We start from the raw sequence: 23,694 nt of genomic DNA on the forward strand, positions 1-23,694 counted from the left end.
CGGGCTGCCTGGATGGAGCATGCACCAAACACCACGCCCACTCGCTAGCTGTGAATCCAACGGACGCATGCTAACATCACACAGACTTCATAATAGAAAACTGGCAGGTTGGACATGCAGGTTCACACACATTTCAGGTATGAAATTGGCTTTCGAGATGCAAATCTGATTCTGACCCTGAATCTGCTTCAGCTTTGTAGCTGCTAATTCAGTCAAACTTACACTGAAGGAAAAAAATGGACTAATCTTAGATTCAGTACAGCCGTTTGCATGAATCAGGAGTGATTGGGACTCTACAGCACGAGCACCTCGCTGTCACTATAAAATCTGACCCATTGTCATCTGGGACAGAACAACACACAGTGAGGGACAAATAACAAAGAGAGCCTCACAAACGCGCTCTCTTTTCCAATCTCTCCCTCGTCTTCACACACAGAAACTCTTATTAGCTGCAACTGAGGCTGAATAACACAGCAAAGTGGTCTCTCAACAATCATTTTCTCTATGTCTGCTGAGGCTTGTTGGCTAGAAGGAGACAATCAGTGTCATCTTACATTACAGAGATACACAAAGGATAAATGTAATCAAATCCAAAGCCCCCCCCCCTTAAAAAAACACAGACTTTAAAATGCAAAAAAAAAAAAATATTTGTGGCTCTAAAACAGCTTCAGGAATGGCATAAGAAAGTGCGAGAGCGTGACTGAAAATCACAATAAAGAAATGTTTGATAGGCGAGCTGCTGTTTGGGCCAAAGCTTCAGAATCCACTGACAGCACACAGAGGAAAGAAAAAGCTCTATAAAGACAGGAGCCCGTCGCGTCAGTGCTCTTATAATAAAAATAGATACATCCCAATCCTATATCTCTCTTTATCTTTGCTATTTTTAGTGCTCCAGTGCGTTCCTTTTTTATCTCCTGTTTCCTTTTATATTAATGTCTTGTTACTGTGTAAAACATTCTGATATGCATTTACACTGTATTTAGTTCTAAGATGCAATGAAAAAAAGTGTGGAAAACCACAGCTTTCCCCGAGCAGTTCAAAAGCCACAGATGAGGACAGTGTGGAGATACATTAGTGAATGCATTCAGAGTAACTAACTCTGAATGCTTTATTAATACAGACTATTTAAAGGTTTTGGAGTAACATATATTGCTAACAAGGCCTTGATTATTTTGGCAAGATAATGCCAAACCACATTTTGCACATAACCCACGAGCTTGTCTCCACAATAAGAATCCAAGTGCTGCACTTCAGTCATCAATTTTACATTAAATACTTTATAAAACAAAAATATGGTCGAGGAAAGCCAGAAACATTCATCAGCAAAAATCCAGTATCAAGCAGGAATCTGCAAACATGTTGTTTTCAGTTCTACAGCAAACACAGTTCCCAAACACGTACACACTGTTAATAAAAGCAGAGGTAAGACAGCACAGTGGGAGACATACCCCCTAAATGTAAGTTTACGTAAGAAAAAACTGTAACATTCTTGGACACCGAGGTTTAATTTGTTTCAAATCACCGCACTCTCCCTTTGTTTACATTGTGATCTCATCATGAAAGTGTCGTGCAAAGTGAAGGTTTCCCATGTAGAATGCAGTTAAACACAACAGACTGATTTTCACCTCCAGCAGCATCTGAGGCCCAGCTGTCTGTCAAACCTGAAGTACTGAATGTTTTTCAAAGGGGGAAATACACGTCTGGCTCTTCATTATGTCCTTTGTGAGATGATTATCCACTACTTTCACTGTTTACAGTGGCTTGCAAAAGTATTTGGCCCCCTTGAACTTTTCCACATTTTGTCACATTACAGCCACAAACATGAATCAATTTTATTGGAATTCCAGGTGAAAGACCAATACAAAGTGGTGTACACGTGAGAAGTGGAACGAAAATCATACATGATTCCAAACATTTGTTACAAATAAATAACTGCAAAGTGGGGTGTGCGTAATTATTCAGCCCCCTGAGTCAATACTTTGTAGAACCACCTTTTGCTGCAATTCCAGCTGCCAGTCTTTTAGGGTATGTCTCTACCAGCTTTGCACATCTACAGACTGAAATCCTTGCCCATTCTTCTTTGCAAAACAGCTCCAGCTCAGTCAGATTAGATGGACAGCATTTGTGAACAGCAGTTTTCAGATCTTGCCACAGATTCTCGATTGGATTTAGACACCAGACAGGTCAGGGATAAAGTTATTGAGAAATTTAAAGCAGGCTTAGGCTACAAAAAGATTTCCCAAGCCTTGAACATCCCACGGAGCACTGTTCAAGCGATCATTCAGAAATGGAAGGAGTATGGCATAACTGTAAACCTACCAAGACAAGGCCGTCCACCTAAACTCACAGGCCGAACAAGGAGAGCGCTGATCAGAAATGCAGCCAAGAGGCCCATGGTGACTCTGGACGAGCTGCAGAGATCTACAGCTCAGGTGGGGGAATCTGTCCATAGGACAACTATTAGTCATGCACTGCACAAAGTTGGCCTTTATGGAAGAGTGGCAAGAAGAAAGCCATTGTTAACAGAAAACCATAAGAAGTCCCGTTTGCAGTTTGCCACAAGCCATGTGGGGGACACAGCAAACATGTGGAAGAAGGTGCTCTGGTCAGATGAGACCAAAATGGAACTTTTTGGCCTAAATGCAAAACGCTATGTGTGGCAGAAAACTAACACTGCACATCACTCTGAACACACCATCCCCACTGTCACATATGGTGGTGGCAGCATCATGCTCTGGGGGTGCTTCTCTTCAGCAGGGACAGGGAAGCTGGTCAGAGTTGATGGGAAGATGGATGGAGCCAAATACAGGGCAATCTTGGAAGAAAACCTCTTGGAGTCTGCAAAAGACTTGAGACTGGGGTGGAGGTTCACCTTCCAGCAGGACAACCACCCTAAACATAAAGCCAGGGCAACAATGGAATGGTTTAAAACAAAACATATCCATGTGTTAGAATGGCCCAGTCAAATTCCAGATCTAAATCCAATCGAGAATCTGTGGCAAGATCTGAAAACTGCTGTTCACAAACGCTCTCCATCTAATCTGACTGAGCTGGAGCTGTTTTGCAAAGAAGAATGGGCAAGGATTTCAGTCTGTAGATGTGCAAAGCTGGTAGAGACATACCCTAAAAGACTGGCAGCTGGAATTGCAGCAAAAGGTGGTTCTACAAAGTATTGACTCAGGGGGCTGAATAATTACGCACACCCCACTTTGCAGTTATTTATTTGTAAAAAATGTTTGGAATCATGTCTGATTTTCGTTCCACTTCTCACGTGTACACCACTTTGTGTTGGTCTTTCACCTGGAATTCCAATAAAATTGATTCATGTTTGTGGCTGTAATGTGACAAAATGTGGAAAAGTTCAAGGGGGCCGAATACTTTTGCAAGCCACTGTACTTTGTTTCCAGCATCAGAGAAATTAAGCTCACCGTTTGTAACACTGATCAAATCGATCATGTAGTTCTTCAGTCCGTGATTCGTTCAGTTCTCCTCACAAGCCTCGAACTAAGACAGCAAGCCATCTGCTTTTCAAAGAGATGTATAAACTCGTTTTCAGTGCACAACAGATAATTCAAAACAAGAGCAGCAGCTGCATGAATACAGTGTAAAAACAGATCAGAGGATAAACTGAAAATAAAATAAAATATGAATTAAAAACAGTGAAAGAAGAGCAGAAAAAATGCTGCTTGGTGTGCATGTCTGCTCACAGGATTTTATTTTATTGTATTTAAAAGACAGTTTTAGTCCTGAGGCTGTGGCCAAGCAGCTCCACAATACTCAGGGAATTACAACTGTGAGTCTGTCTGTGTGTGTGTGTGTGTGTGTTGTGGTTGTGAGTACATTTGTTTCTCTGTGTGCATCTGCAGGGTTTTACTGTAGTTGGCGGCTACAGAGCATAAAGCCTTCCATTTCTCTTTCTCTGCTCTTTTTCTCTCTCACGTTGCCCAAGTTTCCAGCTCAACTCTTCATTTTCTTTCCAGGTAGTTGTGCACATGTGCCAGTTCAGAATATAGGCCACGTTAGAAACTATAGAGAATGAAAGATTTATGACCATTTAAATGTCAAAGCTGTCCTTTTTAAAAACGTACTGCAGGCAGCCATTTGCAGTAAAACGTGCTCCAACACTGAGCTGCTGCAGCTGACAGTTTCTGAGAGCAGTTTCTGTCATAATCCTGCCTTAAATGGTCACTGAGCTCAAAGCCTGCAGCAAAAATCTTCAAAAGAGCGTGAAAAGACAAGAGCGTGATGATAAAGTGCGAACTGCATCCGGCTAAGCCGTTTGTTTCTAGCATTTGTTGCTTCATCATGTCTAAGTCAGCTTTGTTGTAACTCAGGCCCACAGTAAATATGTTGGTCTCTCAGTTGTTGTGCAGGACATATGAAACACAAGGTTTCTTTACATATATATGCAACATTTTAACCACAGTGATATCGATAAAATGTGATAATCATTCTGCAAGACTAAAAGAGAATTTACATGACAGCAACACATCTGGTGAGCTGATGATTTCTCTCCAGATTACATATTTTTTATTCTGCTCTGCTGCCCAAATCACTCAGTTTTCCTCTGGCAAAAAAGCAAAAGTGTAATTTAACACAATGCTGGTTAAAGAGGGGAAGAAGAGGCAGCTAATCCTGTGATGGAAAAAAATTAAGGGTATCCCTCTAGATTTAAATTACAATAGGGCCACGAGGTTCACAGAGAAATGGAGGCTAATTGTGAGTGTAATTAATCTTGTGATGAGGGTGAATAATGACCCACATGCACTCTCTAGATTGGATTGAAATCACTGACCAGCACAGGTAATGTTAATCCTCCTATTTCCTTTCAGAAATAAATCCACAGTCTAAAAGGGTTTAAGAAAGCTCTGCTGCTCCTCGATAAAGCACGCTGATTCAAAACAATCAGCTGAACTCTTCCAGAATTAAACGCATAGTGATTACAGCAAGTAGCAGAGGCAAACAGACAGCAGGTTAACTGGTTTCGTGTCACAATATGAGCAGCTGATCTGATCTGATGTGTTTTTTAAAAAAAGCGAAGCACAGTTAAAAAGTTTGTGACCTTCCTGAAGAGCTGGAGGCGTTCAGCCTGCAGCTCTTCATCTAAAAGTTCATAGAAGCTGCAAAAGATGAAAAAATGTTAGAGTGCTGAAAAATCCTCGGCATTAGTTGCTTTTCTAATAACAGACTGCAGCCGGCTCTACGCACTGTTACAAACTCTTGCTTTACATTAAAAGCCTCACTTTTTCTAGCTGAGCACTTGAATGTGAAGCAGAAGCAGTATGATAAACTGTTTGCTTCAGTGGCCACTTAACCTCCTGAGACCCTCTGACGGTGTGTGAACATAGTCCACAGTGATAAAAGACGAATTGGCATCAATGAGATAAAAATTGCAGCACATAATTTTCCCGTGATTCATCCACTCTTAGACGGGCTATCTGGTTCCACTGCAGGGATAATAATAAGATATTATACTGAAAACTGTTTAGTGACACAAAATGTCAAAATTGGGGTTTATTGGACAAAAACTAAAAGTTTTGAAAAAACCCTAAAAGTAATATAACATTCTGGGGTTGTGACTGATTGGCTGGCCAGCCTGCCGATCACAAACCAAAGGGCTATAATTATACCTGTGAACATGACTGATGGAGACTTATTAGCAGAGCGGCAGAGCCCAAACAGCTGCAGCTCCTCAGCTCTAAACGATGCCTGCTGGTCACAAAATAATAGAGACGCGAGAAGCATCTAAATATCGATCCTCTCTTCTTTTGAACTCTTCTCTTACTTGTCTCTAGAGGCATCCTGTCCATATAACGTGTGTCTGTTCATGCTGAGTAAAGTGCACAGGTCAAATTAATCACAGACCTCAATTTACACCCGGATTCACCTCAGCAGCTGTTTATTGTGCCTGCTAACCTCTACGTGAGTCAATTCCACCTTGGCTTTCATCAGAACCATTTCATTTGCCTCGGCAGTCTCGATCTAGACCCAGAAGCTCAAAGTCCAAGCTTTGGATTTAACTCCATCAGATATTTTCAGACATCTAACGCTTATGGCACTATCCATTTTTCACTGAACATGTCACGAGAACTGTGTGAATACACAGTAAAAGTGTCATTCTGAAATACATTTTGTTAAGAACTCAAGAATTTCCAGCAAGTTCCCCAGATAAGCACTCACATCAGTCTGACTCTGGATTTTGACAGTTGCGTGTTAGCATCTTGCCTGCTGTTGTTGCTGTTCTTGTTTTTTGGAACCAGAGGTGTAGTTAGACCAGAGGGTTGAATGCCAAATTATCAGTTAGAAAACTGGCTGCAAAGCAGGACTCTAACAGTGCAATACCTATATCATTATCTGCTAATTATTTCTACTGAGCAGAAAAAAAAACCCCTTAGAATTTCACTCAGCTAAACTGAAGCCCAGGATTCAGGGACAGACATGTTGGACAGCATGCAAACATTTGTCAAAGAATTCTGTTAAAATGCTCCAGAAAACACCGACAACACAAACAGTTCAGAGGTTCAGTTCAATGACTTGACCCAGCTCACAGGACACACACACACACACACACACACACACACACACACACACACACACACACACCTGTTCTTGTCAACCTGAGCAGCTGTGTCTCTGAGTTTTTCAGAACTTTTTCTTCCATAAAGACAACATTTTCACTTCAGTATATGTATCAGTAAAGATGTGGTTTAACAACTGGACAGTTTTGAATAGTTTCTGATTCTTTCCGAGGGCACAGGCGGAGACCACCCTCGCTAACATCAGATGCAAACCCTGTCATTCTGTTCTATGAGCAGGCCGGAAATATGCAAGAAGCTACTCAGTTTGAAAAAGAGTTAGGGTCACTCCTAGTTGGCTTTCAAGAGTGAAGAATTAAACTTTAACAACTTCCAAATTCTAGTGTTATAAAAAAATTTCACACCCTGCACCTTTTCTTTGATCATAGGTGGTGTGTATCAGTAAAACCTGCCAGAGGAATATAATTCTTACTGGAGATTTATTTCAGGGATGTTGAATGAGTCGACTTTGCTCACTTTTTACTTACAGAATCACACGAGATCAGTGAGGAATGAATTTGAACTCCACGTGCATTATGATAAATATACTAACTGAAAGACACAGCCCCACACACACCCCTCCCCATGGTGCATTGTTCAGACTGTATGAAGGAGCTTCACCTCATAAATTATCTTACAACCAAAATGGTAGAAGGAGGAAATCCTCTCTTCTGCAATATTGATGCACAGTATGATAAATTTAGTTATTTTTAAATCAGCAAAATCTTCAATACAAGACAACAGCTTTGCAGTCTGAAAAGTAATTCTGTATTGTACTCAGAGAGATGTTTTATTTTGAGTCTTAACACCTCTACAAGCAAAGCCGCATGAATAATTTAGATACACAACTCTACTGGATAGACTCCACAGTTAATACCAGCTAAAGGGAATAATGATGTTAACAGAATTTTAATGTGCAGTTGTTCCTAAAGACTAACAAGAGATGACAGGAGAGGGAAGGAAATCGTTTTTATTTTATTTCACTGTGAACGCTTTGGTTGAGGTCCTCGATTCGCGGTTAGCTTTGGACAAAACAAAAGAAAAGGAAAAATTCAAACCACACTGAAACGCTTCAATGATAGTTTTAAAGGATGAAGAAACATTTTCTCTTTAATTCTCTGCACAGATTTTTCAGATCAGTTCAGGGACTGGACTCTGCAGCCTTCAGGTTTAATCCTTGCAAGTAGAAATGCATGAAAGCATTTGCTGAATTTAATATATTGTATATGTCAAATATAAGAGAAAAGTTACATGACGAGAAACTGGCTTACAAAGACATTATACGATTTGAACTCCTCTCTTCTTCCTTCTCTGCTCCATTGCTTCCTCTCCTGCCCTGACGTTCGCAGAGGGCAGAGGTTATGTTTCAGGACAGGCTCATCTGTTTCACCTAACACTTTCTTTTCTACCATCCATCACATTTCTGAGTTCTTGAACTCTATGAATTCTTTTGTTTCCATTTGTTATGGTAACATTATAAAAGAGTATTAACTTTCAAAAGAGACAAAATTTTAACCAATTCTTTTGACTCTCATGTTTCTATGTCCTGAAGCAGTAGACAATTCTCTTGAGTGAAAAGGAAGTAATGTCTTCTCTTCTTTAGGAATATGGAATATGTTTCACTGCTTTGGCTTTTGTTGAATTTTCCATGCACATGGCTGACTTTATTAGGGTTTCTGATGAGAACTGTTCAGCTGACAGAGATGAACACATAAAAATATTATTAAAACACCTATTGGAGCCATATTTCAGATTGTAGTTGCTCAGCCTAAAGTATAAATGTGCTAGGGATAACCAGTAGCTATGCATACAAATGTAAAGTGTAGAAGCAAATGTATATGTTACTTGATAGACAAAGAGGTGTTTATGAGGGTTATAGAGCAAGTTATGTACCCATTGGGTGGTTAACCATTTTGATATTTATATGTATCTGAATGTTTACACATGCACTTTCAAAGCAGTAATAAGTATGTGTTGAATCTACCTAGTTGGTTTTCCTGCATTTATCTGAGTGTAGGATTTCCTGGCTTCTGAGTGGCCAGTGAAGTATCACGATGGCTGTACACAGGAAGTGTTGTTTGTTGTTGAGGTGTGCAGAGAGTAAGTTATCCATCTCCATCTTGCTGTTTCTAATAGTCCCGAGAGATTCGGAACCACACAACGAACCTTCACGTTACACTCATACAATCTATGTTGTTTTTGTTTACATTTATTTAGTTTCATTTATATTTAGTCACTCGCTTTCGTTACATGTGTTCAGTCTTATTGTTCAATCATCTGCACTTTAAACTCACCTGCAGGAAAATTGCTGCACGATAAATGTGGACTGATTAAATTACCACTGCTTTAAAGAAACAGTAACTCATTTTAATGTCACAATAAAGTATGTTGTAGGTGATAAGCTGCTATGGCAACGGTGCTGTTTATGGCCACAAATATGATGCAGATGTTCCGGCATCTGTTTATGCAGCATGTGATCTGGTGTAATTATGTAACAATACATTTTAGTGGATAATCTGAGCACAGCTCCAGTGTTTGTAACTTGTGCTGTCCAAGCATGTCTGAAACTGAAAGTCTTTGAATTTGAATATTGCATAACCTGAATTCAACATCGGAAGGAAGATATTCAATCCAGCAACACACACACACACACACACACACACACGCACACAAATAAATAATGTATAAGGATACTCTTAAACTTGACAGGGGGAAATGAAGATGCATGACGAGTCTGGGTGGTAGAAAAGATGAAGAAATGAGAGGGGAAAGTATAGAAACAAAAGATGAGAGCAGAAGAAGGAAGAACAGAGACATTAAAGAGTGAGACAGGGAGAGGAGTGCACTATCTAATATGGCAATAATGGAGAAAAAATTATACGTATATTAGCAGAGTCAAGGTTACCATGGTGTGTGGGTGTGTGTGTGTGTGTGTCTGTGGGTGTGTGTGCACGCGCTCAGGGTGGTGGTTCATTTGGACACCTTAATTGAGTGTTCTGCAGTTTCCCTCTGGGTTCCTGTCACCTTGACCTGAGCTCAGAGCTCCATCAGCAAATTCTGAACGAGATGATCTCCATTAATACAGACATGCAGTAAACGTGTGTGGCCGATATTTCAATTACACCCACGCCCACGCACATATAAAGAGCAGAGTAAAAGATTGTCATACAAACACACACACACACACACACACACACACACACACACACACACACACACACACACACACACCAAGAGCAAATGGATCCAAAGACACACACATGCATACAAGCACAGTAATGACCCCCACACAGCACCCATTCATCACTTGGTTGGGTCGCTGCGGGATACAACTAATGAGGCATCACAGTGGCTGTTACCCAGAATGCATTGCATTAGCCCTTCAAGGCTTCACACTATTTGGCCATTCATTGACACGCATGGAACTAAGTGCTTTTGTGCAAAAAGTCCAGAAAGTCACTCACTGCTGATTGTGTATGGCGTGTGTGTGTTTTCTATACAATGAATGGTAAAATTTAAACGGAGTATAAATCAATAAAAAAAAAAATTTAACTGTGGAGTCACTGAACATCTCACAGAGCTGCAGATTTTTATGCGTCTTTTGTGTCTCATGGCTGATTTCTGCAGTGAATCTTTAGAAGACCTCTGCTTGAGCCTAAGTAGTTGAAGCCGTTGCCAGCGTTCATCCCTGTGCTCGGTGTTTTACATTATGGTTGTGTCCTGGTGTTTTACATGCGGATTACTTCTGTCCCTCAAGTTTGCACTTTCTTTCGCGCCCATTCCAATAGATTTTGCAATTTTCCTGTAGGGATTTGTTGACATCTGCAAGTCCTCATTTTGAGGCTTTGATAATGATTTTTTACACTGAGGGGATATTTATTATTTGCTTATTGATCCATTCAAAAAACTGAGGGGAAAACGTAAACACAGATTTTTAACCTTCAATTTTCACTTCTAAAGTCTGTGAGCGGAAATATCGGGAGTTTGCTACACCGAGTTGAAACGGCGACAAACACAACCAGTTAGTATGAAAACCAGTTAAACTGGAACATGCAAATGCAAAGGAAGAATCAATGGTACTAAGCAGGACATTCACAACAGATGTGTAGTTAACATAGAGATGTGTGTCAGGCTACATCATACAGTTTGTGATAAACTATTAAAATGATGAGAATAAGATCCAGTTTCACAGCAAAATGTATAAGAGCTAAGTTAGTACTAAGTTAGGCGCGAGCAAACTGATCTGGAAACTGGATCTGGAAAAGCTGCTGTTAGATGTTGAAAGCTCCACTGCTGCTCCCATCACTTTGTAGCTGACAGTGGATCGCTATAGAGGTCAATCCAGGCTTGTTTTGCTTGTGATCACTGCAAGTCTCTGAGATTTCATTGAGATGGTCAGTTATCAGCACAATCCTTCTAAAGCCTTCCTGTGTATACCCCGCTTAAGCCTCTGGGGGTAAAAGCCACCGTTCTGGAGCTTTTGGTGCATATAGATAACTGATAATTGTCCTCTTATAATCTAACTATGAACGCAGATTAAAAGAAAACAATAACAAAGACTTGTGGTTGTGACTACTCAGACTACAAACAACAACTGGTGGAAAAACTCTTGACCTTTGCCTACAGATTACTGTACACACCACCGACATGCAAGAAAAAAGAATGAATTAAGACCAACATGGTTATTGTGGAACTGATCTCACCTTATGTAAACAGCACTACTGTGGTGCATCAGACTATTATTCACAAGGCAATAAAGCAAATGGTCAGATCTCAACAATGTCTTGAAACCAGTGAGTATTTCTCAACCATAAAACTCTGTAACTCTGCGACATGGTATAGATGAGGCGGACCAGCATCAAATGTCTGTCCCCGTCACTGCAATTCCCAAGAGAAAGGGGGAAAAAAGGTGGGAAGGAGAGCAAACTCACCACTAGTCTCAGGTGGTCCTGGCAGGCTGCAGAGAACGAGAGAGAAAGAAAAGCAGATGAGTTGGCTTTCACTTTTGATGTTTTTGTGAACATTTTGCAGTAAAGACCGAAGCATCGATGGCTAAAAGCATCTTAACAACTCCCACAGGCGCACACCAAAAAACAAAAGCATGAATATGGAGTGCAGCATCCAACATCAGCTCAAGGACAGGAGGAGGGAGAGGGATTTACCACGAGAGACAGATGGAGGGAAAAATAAAGGGGGGGATAGAGAGCGTTTAAGAAATAGGCAAGTAGTAATATAGGTCAGTGATGAAGTCTCAAATGTATAGGTGTCAGTTAATTAGGTGCACTATCATCTTCATGGATTATGAGCATAAACTTTAATACACACACACTTCTGCGTCTGGTATGTGTGTGCAGTGTTTTTCTACCATAACAGCAGATGTTGCAGGAGCAGAGGGACCGATGAAGAGACGCAGGGTGAGACAGATGTATCCGTCAGCTGATATATTAGGTTGATTTTTCATATATTTTCAGTTTTGGTAAATCTGAGTCCTCCACTGCAGATTAAAAAAGAGATTGCTTGCTGACTGGGGGGAAGAAATCATTTTCTAACTTGTGATAACATTCTGGTCTTAAGAGCCTCTTAAACCTCAGAATTTTCACTGTGGGAAGTTTTACTGTCCCACAGTGGCAAACAAGCAGGTGTCTCCACCCTTAAGTTATGGTTGGATATTTCTTATGCTGGTAAGATAGGATAGGACTCATGCTCAACAGTGTGAGCTTTTGCCAGGAAAAACATAGTCTGACCTTTTAAATCACCAAGTCACACATAAAAGTGTTGCCAAGTTACAACAAAAAGTCCTTAAAATGTCATGCAGATAATCTCTCCTTATCCATCCATCCATCTTCTGTCACTTCCTGTTTGCAGAGGCAGCTGTCTAAGCAGAAAAGCTCAAATCTCCCTCACCCCAGCCACCTCCTCCACCTCATCCACGGGAACACGGGAGTCCTGGGTCTGCCCCGGGCCTCCTCCCTGTAGGACACATACCTCATCCAGGAGGCATTCAGGAGGAATCCTAGTCAGATGCCCGAACCTCCTCAACTGACTCCCTTTGATGTGGAGGAGTCACGGCTCTACTCTGATTTCCTCCTTTATGGCTGAATCACTACGGGAGAGCCCAGACACCTTTCAGAGGAAACTCACTTCTGTCACACTAATTCTAATTCCCACACTTCACAATGAGCTGTGAACCACTCCAGTGTGAGCTGAAGGTTACCAGCTGATAAAGTCAGCAGAAGCACATCATCTGCTGAAAGCAGAGGAATGACCTTGCATCCACCAAAGTGGAGACCTTCCATACTTGGCTATGCATAGAAATTCTATCCATAAAAATCTGGAACGTGTCCGACGTGTTGATGGAATGAAGGACCAGGTCTCACCAAGTGTGCAGGGACTGAATGGCTCATGACAACAGACTAGATACCCTGTACCCCTGTAGCACTCCCGGTGGATCCCCAGAGGGTCCAAATCTATAAAACCCATGCAGACTGGTTTGGCTAACACCTTTTCCAATAGAATATAAATTCTGTTTAAATATATAAATATAAATGTTGTTTCCTTTGTCTTTCAGTTATTTGTTAAGTCTGCTTTTTAAAATCTTTTTTTAATCTACTGTCATGTCTCTCTTCGTGTCAGTCACTCCCACCTGTTCCTCCTTTGCACCTGCTGCATCGCCGTTTGCTCACCTGATTCCACTGAAACCTCTCACCACTCCCTCTTTGCCAGGCTCATTTTGTGCTTTTAGTTCTCCCAGACTCTTTCTGCCTGCTCTGTTTGTTTGCTTCTATGGTTCTGGCCACTTTATACTCTAAGTTAAGCCTGTTTTTGTATCAAGATTGTAGGTTTTCGGAATAAAATTTGATTTTTTTTGGAGACGTGCATATTTGTTGAAGCAAAATGTGCTGCATCCTTTTTCCAATTAACACTGCATAACTGACTGATGATGAAAGGATAAAATATAAGATACCGAGGTTGTTATTGATCAAATGTGTTAATATTTGAGAAAAGAGATCTTTTTAGGCTTTGTTTGTTGCAGCCAGTCTAAAAATCTGAGGATCTGTCTAATTTGGGACACAATTAAAGACAGAGAGATTAAGCCCTACATCCTTCCTCCCACAGTCTTATCCTGTATTAAGAGGCAGATGGAGCTTCTTCTGTACTCTATCAATAGCTGTCTATCCGCTGAGAGGGGCGGCCAGTCGTAGATGGACAGAGGGAGACGACCGACTGCTCTGCATTTCAACACATTTGATGTAACTCAGCAGACCGAGAGGACAGACTACACGCATAAAAATCGCACCTCTTTCCTGCGTTTGACCAGGTTTGAATGTACAATCAAAGCACTTGATTGTACATGAAAACTAATTTAAACTTCATATTACATGACACAAACAAGACATCATGCAAACCAACCACCAAAGCAAAACCGGAAGGGAACAAACAACTAATAACTAACAGGGAACAGAAAAGAAGAAAAGCCAGAGAGAAGATTCATAGGGTGAGATAGTGGCAGATGATCTGTGGTGGCGATCTCTAAAGGGAGCAGCGAACAGAAGAAGACAAAGATCTGAATCCAAAACTTAAAAACAACCCTTGGACCATGACACGTTTACATGGTGGATATGAAATGGTTTGTACAACCTGTAAAGGTTTTGAAGTTGTGGCTTTGATAAAGCTAAGCTCTCCACAGTCCTCAGGTGTGTTTTGTAGGTGTAATAATGGAGCTGTAACCTTGTGTGTGACACTCATAAACATTGGATTTTCTCCTCGCTCTCTGCTCAGAGAACGGCTGATGTAAAGGTCTCGGCTAAAGGTTGACTGCCAACACTTTCGTTACTGATGCATTTCATCAGGAGAAAAGATGTCATAGTTCACCACTCCAAAATATCTTTGGAGCTGTCTCTCTAATCACAGTGCTCTTTAAACCAGCATGGCTCTCTTTTTTCCCCTGTGAGATGAGGTAAAGTGCAGTTATGCAGCACATCACCGCTGTTAGCTACTGACCCATCTGACAGCATTTCTAAAGGTTGAGTCAAACATGTTGAAAATGAAAAAGCTTGTAAAGTGTACAAAACAATTCATTTTCTCCAGTCAGGTTTTTCCACAATGAGGATAATAAGGCCAGTGCGCACCTATTTGACTGTCATGGCAATGAGAACCCTTTGTTTCAGGATGTCCCTTAATAAAGTGACGATGGGTAACTGTAGCCTGGAGCAGCTTTAAACAGACTCAAGTGTTTTGTTTTTGTGTTACTGCAGAGAGCATGACACAGGGGATAAGGAGTATCAGAAAAAATAAAGTAATTTTCTCAAGTATGTTCACAAAGGTCTCCCCTGTTCTAACGTGCCACAGTTCAGCTGTGAGCGATCTCATCACAAAAAAGTTTTAAAAATGAACAGCTGTGTTGATCAGACACTTTATTTTGGTGAAAGTCCAACCAGTAAGACTGCAGTTTAGTCACTGCTCACACTGTCTCAGAGGTAAAAGGTGCAGGCGTTTCCTTAATTGTTGCTGCTTTAAATACTGGAGCTTCAGACTTTCCAAACCAGCAGAGAGACTGTTCTCTATAAAATGGGATATAACATCCCTGGACCAACACTTTGAGTTTTCATGGTCATGCATAAACATATCCACTTAGCCTTGACTTGCCTAAGTGGATACACTTTTTACCCCACTGATGTAAAAGGCCATGAGGCGGGCAGGCAGCATGGAAACCCAAGTTTGTGAATATGATAACTCAAGAATGAGGTGACGCAGGAGGTTCAAATTGATACCAAAGGTGTACGAAAAATTTTGGATGGGTTTGAATCGACCTTTAAGGTCAGAGGTCAAGTTTTCTGAAAATCTTGTGAATACTAGAACATGAGAATAATGTGATGTAGGTCCCAAAAGGTTGATTCTGTTCATCTGGATGTAGCATTTTCAGTGGGTGAACGCTACGTCCAGATAAACAGTCAACCTTTTGCGGTTTACTTACCTGGATGAGTGAGCATGCATCGAGACAAGGTGATGCAGGATTTCTAAATTGATACCATAGGTTTATCTACTAGAAGGTTATGGGGTAGCACTGGTAGCCATTAGTATTTTTAGTGTCTCACAGTCTCCATTCTTTGCATCTGTAATATCAGCTTAACAAACAGACTTTACACGAAGCAGAGATATCATGAATGTGCTGTGCAAATGTGAGGATCGAGGGGATCACTATGTATGCACTATGAATGCAGATTTAATGAAGAAAAAGAAAGTAAGCTTCATATTTCATGTGTTTAAAGATCAACATTTCTGAACTTTTTTGACTTGCTTTGTTTCAAATGCAGTTTGATATTTAAGATATTTATTGCCATCAGCATGCCAAAGTTGATGCCATTGGGCACAAACTCTATTATGCATTAGTAAAGAACATTTCAAGATAAGGATTAACTTTGTTAAGCCTTTATTATATCGTACAGCATCTAAGAAAGACAGAGTGGACAGTATGACATGCAAACTCAGTCCTCTGAAGTAGTCGTCAGCATTTGGATCAATTGCTCAACCAGGTGGGTTATATTGGGACCTAGCTTGACATATTTTATTTAACCAAATTTTAAACTCTGGAGTCTCTCAGTGAGGGTTAGCGACAATGCTAATTGGGAAAACCACTTACCATATTTCAGTCTAGCAGCTCTGAAGCTCAGCAATCTTTAGATCTTGTTTATTGGATAAATGGAAATGTAAAAAATAAATGCTGAGGTTTTACATGAGGCAGTGTGGACCTGTGTTTGATATAGCTGTCAGGCACTAATAGAGTCATAATTTACACTCACGACTGTATTTTTGAAAAGCGCCAGGCTAGCTGCTTCCTCATCGTTTCGTTCCCAATGCCAAGCTTAGTTAGCCAACTGCTGGCAGCAGCAGATCAATCTTCGAATCCAGCTCTCCACAAGAGAGCCAAAAAGTGCATCAATCCCAAAAAACTTTTCTTAGCGGAAACATTCAGCTTTATAACCAAAACACAATTATTACATGAACTGTTTAAAAAATGAAATCATGCTGCTCTTGCATGCAATCATAATTGTTAACCTTCATCTATATTAGCAAGCAAGAAACCATCAAACCTTAATGAGAGTTCAGGTTATTCTCTAAATATGGCATTTATCTTTCTATATAAATGTCTGCCTTTGACCTAAACATTTTTATTGCCACAGTCTAAGAAGTTTAAAACCAATAAAGTAAATGAAATAAATAAATCTCCAAAGGAGGAAGCCAGTGCTCTCATCAGCACATTTACAGGGAGCCAGGCCACTGATTTCCTGATTAGAAACAGCTGCAGTCTCTGTAGTTTTGAGGAGAGATGATCCACTTTCACATTTATGAAACGTTGGCAGCTGAATAAAGAACATTAAGTCTTCCAGTGAGGGGTAATCCATCAATATCATGCCAGTACTGTAGGCATGGCTGTAGCCTCCTAAACTATAATGACAGTGCAAAACTGAAAGTGCACAGAGAGCGACCTGCTGAGTCTTCAAAGATATTTTTGGTTGTAAGTAATTTGAATGAAATTTAAAAATAAGTGCATTTAAAAAACCCCAAAGAATAAACACTGTTGTTCACTTGGGGGAGATATAAAAAATTAATGACAAATAAAACTTGAAGAGAGGAAAAATATCCAATACAAATGTAATATCTGCAAAACCTTTGTTTCATTTGCCTTTTCCTGTATTCAAGAGGATAGAGAACAGCTTTAGAAGTGCAGACGTCTGCTTTCAGTTCTAAAATGATATGTCCAGTTGACGTGTCAGTGAGCACCAATCAAACATTTCCTGCGTCCTAATCCAACTTTTAAATTGGTGCCTTCATTTAAATGCAAATAGTTGCAGCAAAGACGTAGATGGATGTATAAAAGTGTTATGCACACCTGTTAAAGAGCTTAAAGTATTTCAGGTCATGACAGGATATGTCTGCATACATACTGTAAATTTTCATAATGCAACCGTTAAGGGGATAAAGTATCTCAGTGAAAGCACCAAAGAGCTCTTGACACAATTTATTTGAAAACCTTCAGGCTGCAGGGTAAAGCACGGAGCGCTGCAGAGAAATGAAGGCTGCTCTCGCTGTTATGGTCCTGCACCGACGATGCAGTGCTGCAGCTCTGAGGCTTCTCATTTCTTCTATTCTGACAAGTCCATCGGCTCTTTATGAATTTGCTCACCCTGCATCAGTCACAATGACCCCGGTTTGACCCGTGGGTGCAAAATGTCAACAGCAATGACTCTGATGACACGAAGTGCTGAGAGTGAGTTTGAAGTGAGTGGAAGCCTTCAGAGATGGGTTCAATTAAACACACTTTTGGTCCATCAATCACCAGCAGAGCGAAACATATCAGAAGAACACCAAAACAAAACTCCAGGGACCAGTGTGCAGCCACGAATAAAGACAAAGTTACCAAAGCTCAAAAGGCAAACCCACAGAGGAACGAACTGCACATCTGAGTGAGAGTTACACATTCACAGCGTGGATATTCTCCACCAGTCTGGTGAATCAAGCTGGCAGCTTTTTGCTCAATTCTGAAAGACTTACCACAGTTAAGCAGTCCAGATGGTCATGCATAAACAACAGATCCTGATTTTAACAAACTCTGTTGTGATTATGGACAGAATTACAAGTGTTGTCTTGCTGATGAGGTGGGACGGCAGTGAGGGAGAGAAATTCTCTCATTGTGTGCAGAAAAAACCCTGCAGGAAGCTAAACATCCAGATCCACCAGGATTTATCCTGTCAAAACCAGTCCATTCAACACAAGGAATCGCCACGGTCAGTGAACACATTTAAAGAGTGGAAACACTACTGAGAGCCTGAGACCTGTATTCAGTAAAAAAGAGGATAAATTAACTTAAATCACCAACTTTATTAGAATTCCTCCCAAGATGGCCACAAATGTCTTTTAAAACGAAAAAACCCAACTTAATTAGTCTTATTATCCAAATTGCAAAATCCTCTCACTCCAAACCAGTGCCCCTCCCTGGTTCTGCCGGAGGTTTCTTCCTGGTAAAAGGGTTTTTTCTTTCCCACTGTCGCCAAAGTGCTTGGTCATTGAGGGTCTGATTGTTGGGGTTTCTCTGTATTATTGTACCTTTACCTTACAGTATTAAGCTGATTTGGTGCTATATAAATAAAGTTAAATTGAATTGAGTTAAATTAAATTGGACCACGTTCTGTACATGTTGAGATGCTTCCCAGGGAAAAAAAAAGAAAACTTGTCCTTGTAGTTATGAAAAGTTAGGAGATCACTAAGGATATCAGGTGATACCCAAAAGTATGAGACCAAGAACCTTGAATTTCGAGTTCCAAATTTTACCACAGTTCCTGTAATAGCTGCTGCTCACTTTGGTTCAGTCTGGACCAAAGTGGTAGAAAGACAGAGTGACCTGACATTGCTATCCTTAGAGAAATGCTGCCACTGGTGCTGAAAATAAGCTGCACCCATTTAAAGACCCATTTAAAATCCTTTCAGGACCTCATTTTTGTCAAGGATACTTTAGGCTACATCTATGCAAAACTGTACTGTGAAACTTTCTCAGTTTGACACCAGATTCTGAAGAAGGATCTCTATAATTCTTGAATCTCCAACTTATACACGAGTGAAACACCAGCAGAAGAAAAGAGTGTCTTAAATATTTGATTTTCCCCCCAAATTCAACAATGAAAGAAATTACTGAAAGAGACTGGAGCTTTGTTGTTACACTGCCCTCTCGCAATTTGAATGTTTTATGTCGGGAAATTTTGCTCCTCTGACTTTACCACAGCTTAAGTGCAACAGAGCTCTTTTTAAACCCCAATGCTCATCATTCATTCAGAGAATACTTGAACTTCATTACACTGAAAAAGAGGAAATTTGGGATGTTTTTAATGGGTTGTTATGCAGTGCGCTCACTGCTGCACTTGTGGACTACAGGAAATCCAACAGCTGTAGAACATGTCCAACGTTGAGGTATTCATTATAGTGATATGCAACAGGTGTTTGGTACAGCTGCTATCAAACACATTTGGAGAGGATTTAAACTTTTTCTTAATTTGGCTTCAGCTAAAACCTCTTTGCAGTAAAAAAACGATCTGAACCTCATCGAGACTGATAGCTGTCATCAGCTGATAGTGGAGATGACAAATCTTCAGGGGTGATATCATCATCAATCAGGTCAACAGGAGCAAAATTTCACAGGAATGTTTCCAAGACGTTGGAAACAAGATGATGTTCTGGATTTCTAGATAAAGTGATTTCAGGTGCAAAATAAATGCAGCTTTTTTTGTGCATTTCCGGAAAAAAACAACAGATTTACAGCCCATTGGTGATTTCAGAGTGCAACAGCCTGGTGTGTAAGCGTCAGACCTTTACAACTTTCTACAATTTAAGAAGCTCTCTGGTCTCTCATCATTGAATAATAATAAATTATTTGTTCTTCCTTGAGCTGAATATGTTGCCCAGCACTTCAGGAGTCTCTCATGCGTCCCTCCTCTCAGTCTCCACCAGATTTTCCAGTAAGTCTCAAAAGTGTCCATCAGCCATCTGCCTCCTCTGTTGCACCAACACCAGCATCTGGACTCCTTGCGTTTGGTTACTATCTCCTACCTTCATCTGAGACTCAGCTCTCGATGTTGCTTCTTTTGGTGTCCAACCACCAGTAAACCCTAATTTAGCATTTTCACATTAAAAAACAAACAAACAACTGTTTTCTCCCAAATTCTCTCTCCTCATTTCACAAACTGGCTCGAAGCCCCGTGTCTGCTAATGTTCCCCAGTGAAGAACAACTGATAAGTACTTCTGTCAATTGCAATCCAACATTATTATTGGATGTGAAACAGAAAAAGCCCTTCACTGTCCAAAAACCTCTGCAGCTGTACTGAACTACACTTTAGGACGGCCATCTGTAAGAAGCAGATTAGAAATGACACAAACTTCAACTCCCATTAGTCTTATCTGCGCTTCACACAAACACTTACATCAACATACAACATGCACAGTGCAAACCGGAAGGATTCCAACAATGCATGGAAAATGGAGGTTTTAAAAAAGGAAAGAGTTCTTCCTTTCAAAATAAAATCAGGTAGGCAATAGTTTTTGGATTTAAAAAAATACTCTAAATAATACTCTAACTAAACTCCAGAATCATCCACTCTCCGTGTACTCCCAATGCTCGATTTCTAATAATATATTGTAGCAAAGGTTATTTAGCCTCTTATTTATAGACTTTTCTAAACTCCTCAAGCACAGTCACCACATGATTGACTTCTGACTAAACCGTTACTTGTTAGTTTACTAAATGAATTTTTTAAACCTTCATTCAAAAGATTTAAATTTGTATGTTTACATTTTTGGTTTCAAAAAACTTGCTTCCTGTCAGCATCCTTCTTGGGACTACAAAAAATTTAATCTCTAAGAGCTCTAATTTCCTGTTGAGCAGGAAGCCAATTTTCCAAATCAGTGCCTCTGTAGACACAAAATGAACAAACTTGTAACAAAAACTGTTCGTTGGAGTGAAAGAGGTGAGAGCACAGACTATATCAGCACAGTGTTTCTGTGCTTTAAAAATCAGTAAGTGGAGAGGTACAAATAATACAGAACCTCTGTATGGTCTTTAAAGCTGTTTCAGTCTATTTGTGTGCGAGCAGATTGACATAAAGCTCTTGCCCGATCGAAGGAGCTTAAGCAGCCAACGCTGTGAAGAGGTGACGGCAGCTCTCTGCAGACTCCACAACACGTTCGAGGTGCCGGCTTGGCTCAACTATGGTGCAGCTGAGAATGGTGTAAATCATACGCTGTGAAATTTAACACCTATGGGAGATTTTATAGTAATGTGACAGACTTGGAGAATGCATAGAAACGAGCACTGAAGCTGTTCTGAAAGCTCGAGGTGGAAAAACAAAGAGCTCAGCAATTAATCAACAGTATGACTTTCTAATCCTGATATTCATGAACATTTGAGGCTAATGATCTTCATCAAAGAAGACACAGATTTGTACTTAAAAGCCACTCGACCTTTATGGCACACATCTGAGTTTCTGTAGCATTTCAGGAGTGAGGATCCAAATGTAGGACACAGTTATAGTACGAACCCACGGGAACAACGCCAGGTGAACACAAGCTGCACAACAGGCAATCTGACAATGACAAGGGGGACGGTATATACACAGGGGACAGAAATAGACAGGGCAGAAGTGAAGAAAAATAACACAAGGATGAGTTTTGATGCATTGTCAACACTTCCTTCACAAGCTGAATAAAATAAGAAATAAAAACATGAAAACTAAAGAAGACAGGGGTAGAAAGTAGGCGCGGGAAACTAAGGAAACTGCAAAGACAAAAACAACAAAATACCACGACTATAAGAACGACTAAGAGGGTGGAAAGAAATGACACAACATGGTTTTTGTTTGCGTAAATTCTATGTGTATTCTATCTGTACACACGCACTTGATATGAAAGCTTAGAGTTTATTTTAGGTTATTTTGCAGATTAAGCTATGGCTTTAATACCCTAGTAGGCCCCAAAATCACCCTTTGAGAACCATTTTTCTAAACATGGCAGTGTTAGTCGAGTCACCGTGCTCAGGAAATCAATTCAGCTTCACTGACTTTAAGTTGCTATGTGCTCTCACTCTTCATGTTCTCACAAACACATCCTCTCCATCTTTAACTGATGTAACTGAAACATGAGGACCAGGAAAAACAAGCCCTGATGTAAACTTTGACTTTAGCAAACACAAAACATAAAGAATGGAACAGCTTTCAGACCCTAATGTCACATAATCTGCAGGGTAAAAGCTAACAGCATTATTAGAGTAGGAGGAAAACACACTTTTTAAGCCTTTAAGAGGTCGTCTGAAACTACTGCAAACATTTGCACATCATTGTACTCGTATCTTTTTTATGCAACATCATAGTATAACAATGCAAAGCTGCTCATTCCTCAGCTATCTACAATAATTCCTCCCAATCTTAAATGATACAATTTAATCTTCATGTCCTTCTCCTTCACTACACAGGAATTACTGCATGTTAAATCACTCGTTAGTTGTGACGTTGAGAAGTGAAGAGCTGGAGGCAAACGTCACGCTACGATGAATTCAGTCAGGGCGGGATGAGAGCGTAAACCCACATTTTTGATTCCATGCAACGAGCGGGGAACCTTTCTGCTCTGGAGACTAATTTCTTCCTTTTCACATTACTGCATCCAAACACTCCCACACTCTTCCTCTCCCTCATTTCCTCCTTATTGTGCTCAGCTTCAATCAGCCTCTTTCATGTTCTCATCTAATTATTCGGTGTTTGTGTATTCATACGATGTGTTTGCTTTTTGCGCTCTCTGTTTTGACATCATATTTGGAGACACAACGACCTTCTGTCCCCCTGTCCTAATTATGCTCTAGTTATTTATTATTTTTGCTTGACCTCTCTGTTGCCCATAATTACACGCTGCGGGTGTGACTTTGTACTGATGCTTTCTTCTTCTTTCTCTGTTCAGCTCGAAACTATTCAAACTCTTGTCCCTTGATCTTCTTAGTTTGTTCTCTTCCTCTAATTTGTGTTGTTTCTAAAAGTTTGCATCCCGTCATATAGACTCTAATTGGACTGTTTGGTATGTCATTGTGCATCTTCAGGACCTTTTTGGTTAAATCTAATTCAGATGACTCAATGCAGGTGAAACTACAGGAAGCATTAAAGACTTGATGACTTAACTGATAACGAGCCGTAGTTTAACAGTCTGTAATCCCTGCAGATTGAAAAGTGACGGCATGATAGATGATAAACAAGTAGAGATGGGATGAAATGGGAGATGGACAAACAGCGAAAAGATGTTTAAATAGAAAGTGATCAAGCTGTGAATCAGAGTCAGTCAGTGTAACTTTAGGGATGAAATCTGATGAGATGCAAATCTTATTGAAAAACTAAAAGAAGCGTAAGTTAGGTGATGATGGTTATGGACAGATGTTTGCTGATCTGATGCAGTCTCATTATGGATTGATGGAATAATGAATGAACACATAAAGTGATGCACCAATAGATAGGTGGACAAATGGCAAATCGTGTACAAAAAAAACTATTACTGCTGAAAAGTTCATGAAATAGTTTTCAGGATTCGTACGCTTTT

At 40.3% G+C, this 23,694-nt stretch overlaps 1 protein-coding gene across 5 annotated transcripts in view; it reads right to left on the reverse strand.

Annotated features, from left to right (window-relative positions):
- The window catches only part of slc8a2b (solute carrier family 8 member 2b), a 199,481-nt gene that overhangs the window by 82,549 nt on the left and 93,238 nt on the right, over positions 1-23,694 (reverse strand). For 4 of the 5 annotated variants that reach the window (XM_025898253.1, XM_025898252.1, XM_025898255.1 and 1 more), the window contains one exon: positions 11,507-11,532. The exons of the other annotated variant lie outside the window; for it this stretch is intronic. The gene's annotated coding sequence lies outside the window, so the exon portion shown is untranslated. The remainder of the gene's footprint in view (positions 1-11,506; positions 11,533-23,694) is intronic. 5 annotated transcript variants of the gene reach the window in all.

Source organism: Oreochromis niloticus, linkage group LG14, assembly GCF_001858045.2.
Source record: "Oreochromis niloticus isolate F11D_XX linkage group LG14, O_niloticus_UMD_NMBU, whole genome shotgun sequence".
In the NCBI taxonomy this organism is placed as follows: domain Eukaryota; kingdom Metazoa; phylum Chordata; class Actinopteri; order Cichliformes; family Cichlidae; genus Oreochromis; species Oreochromis niloticus.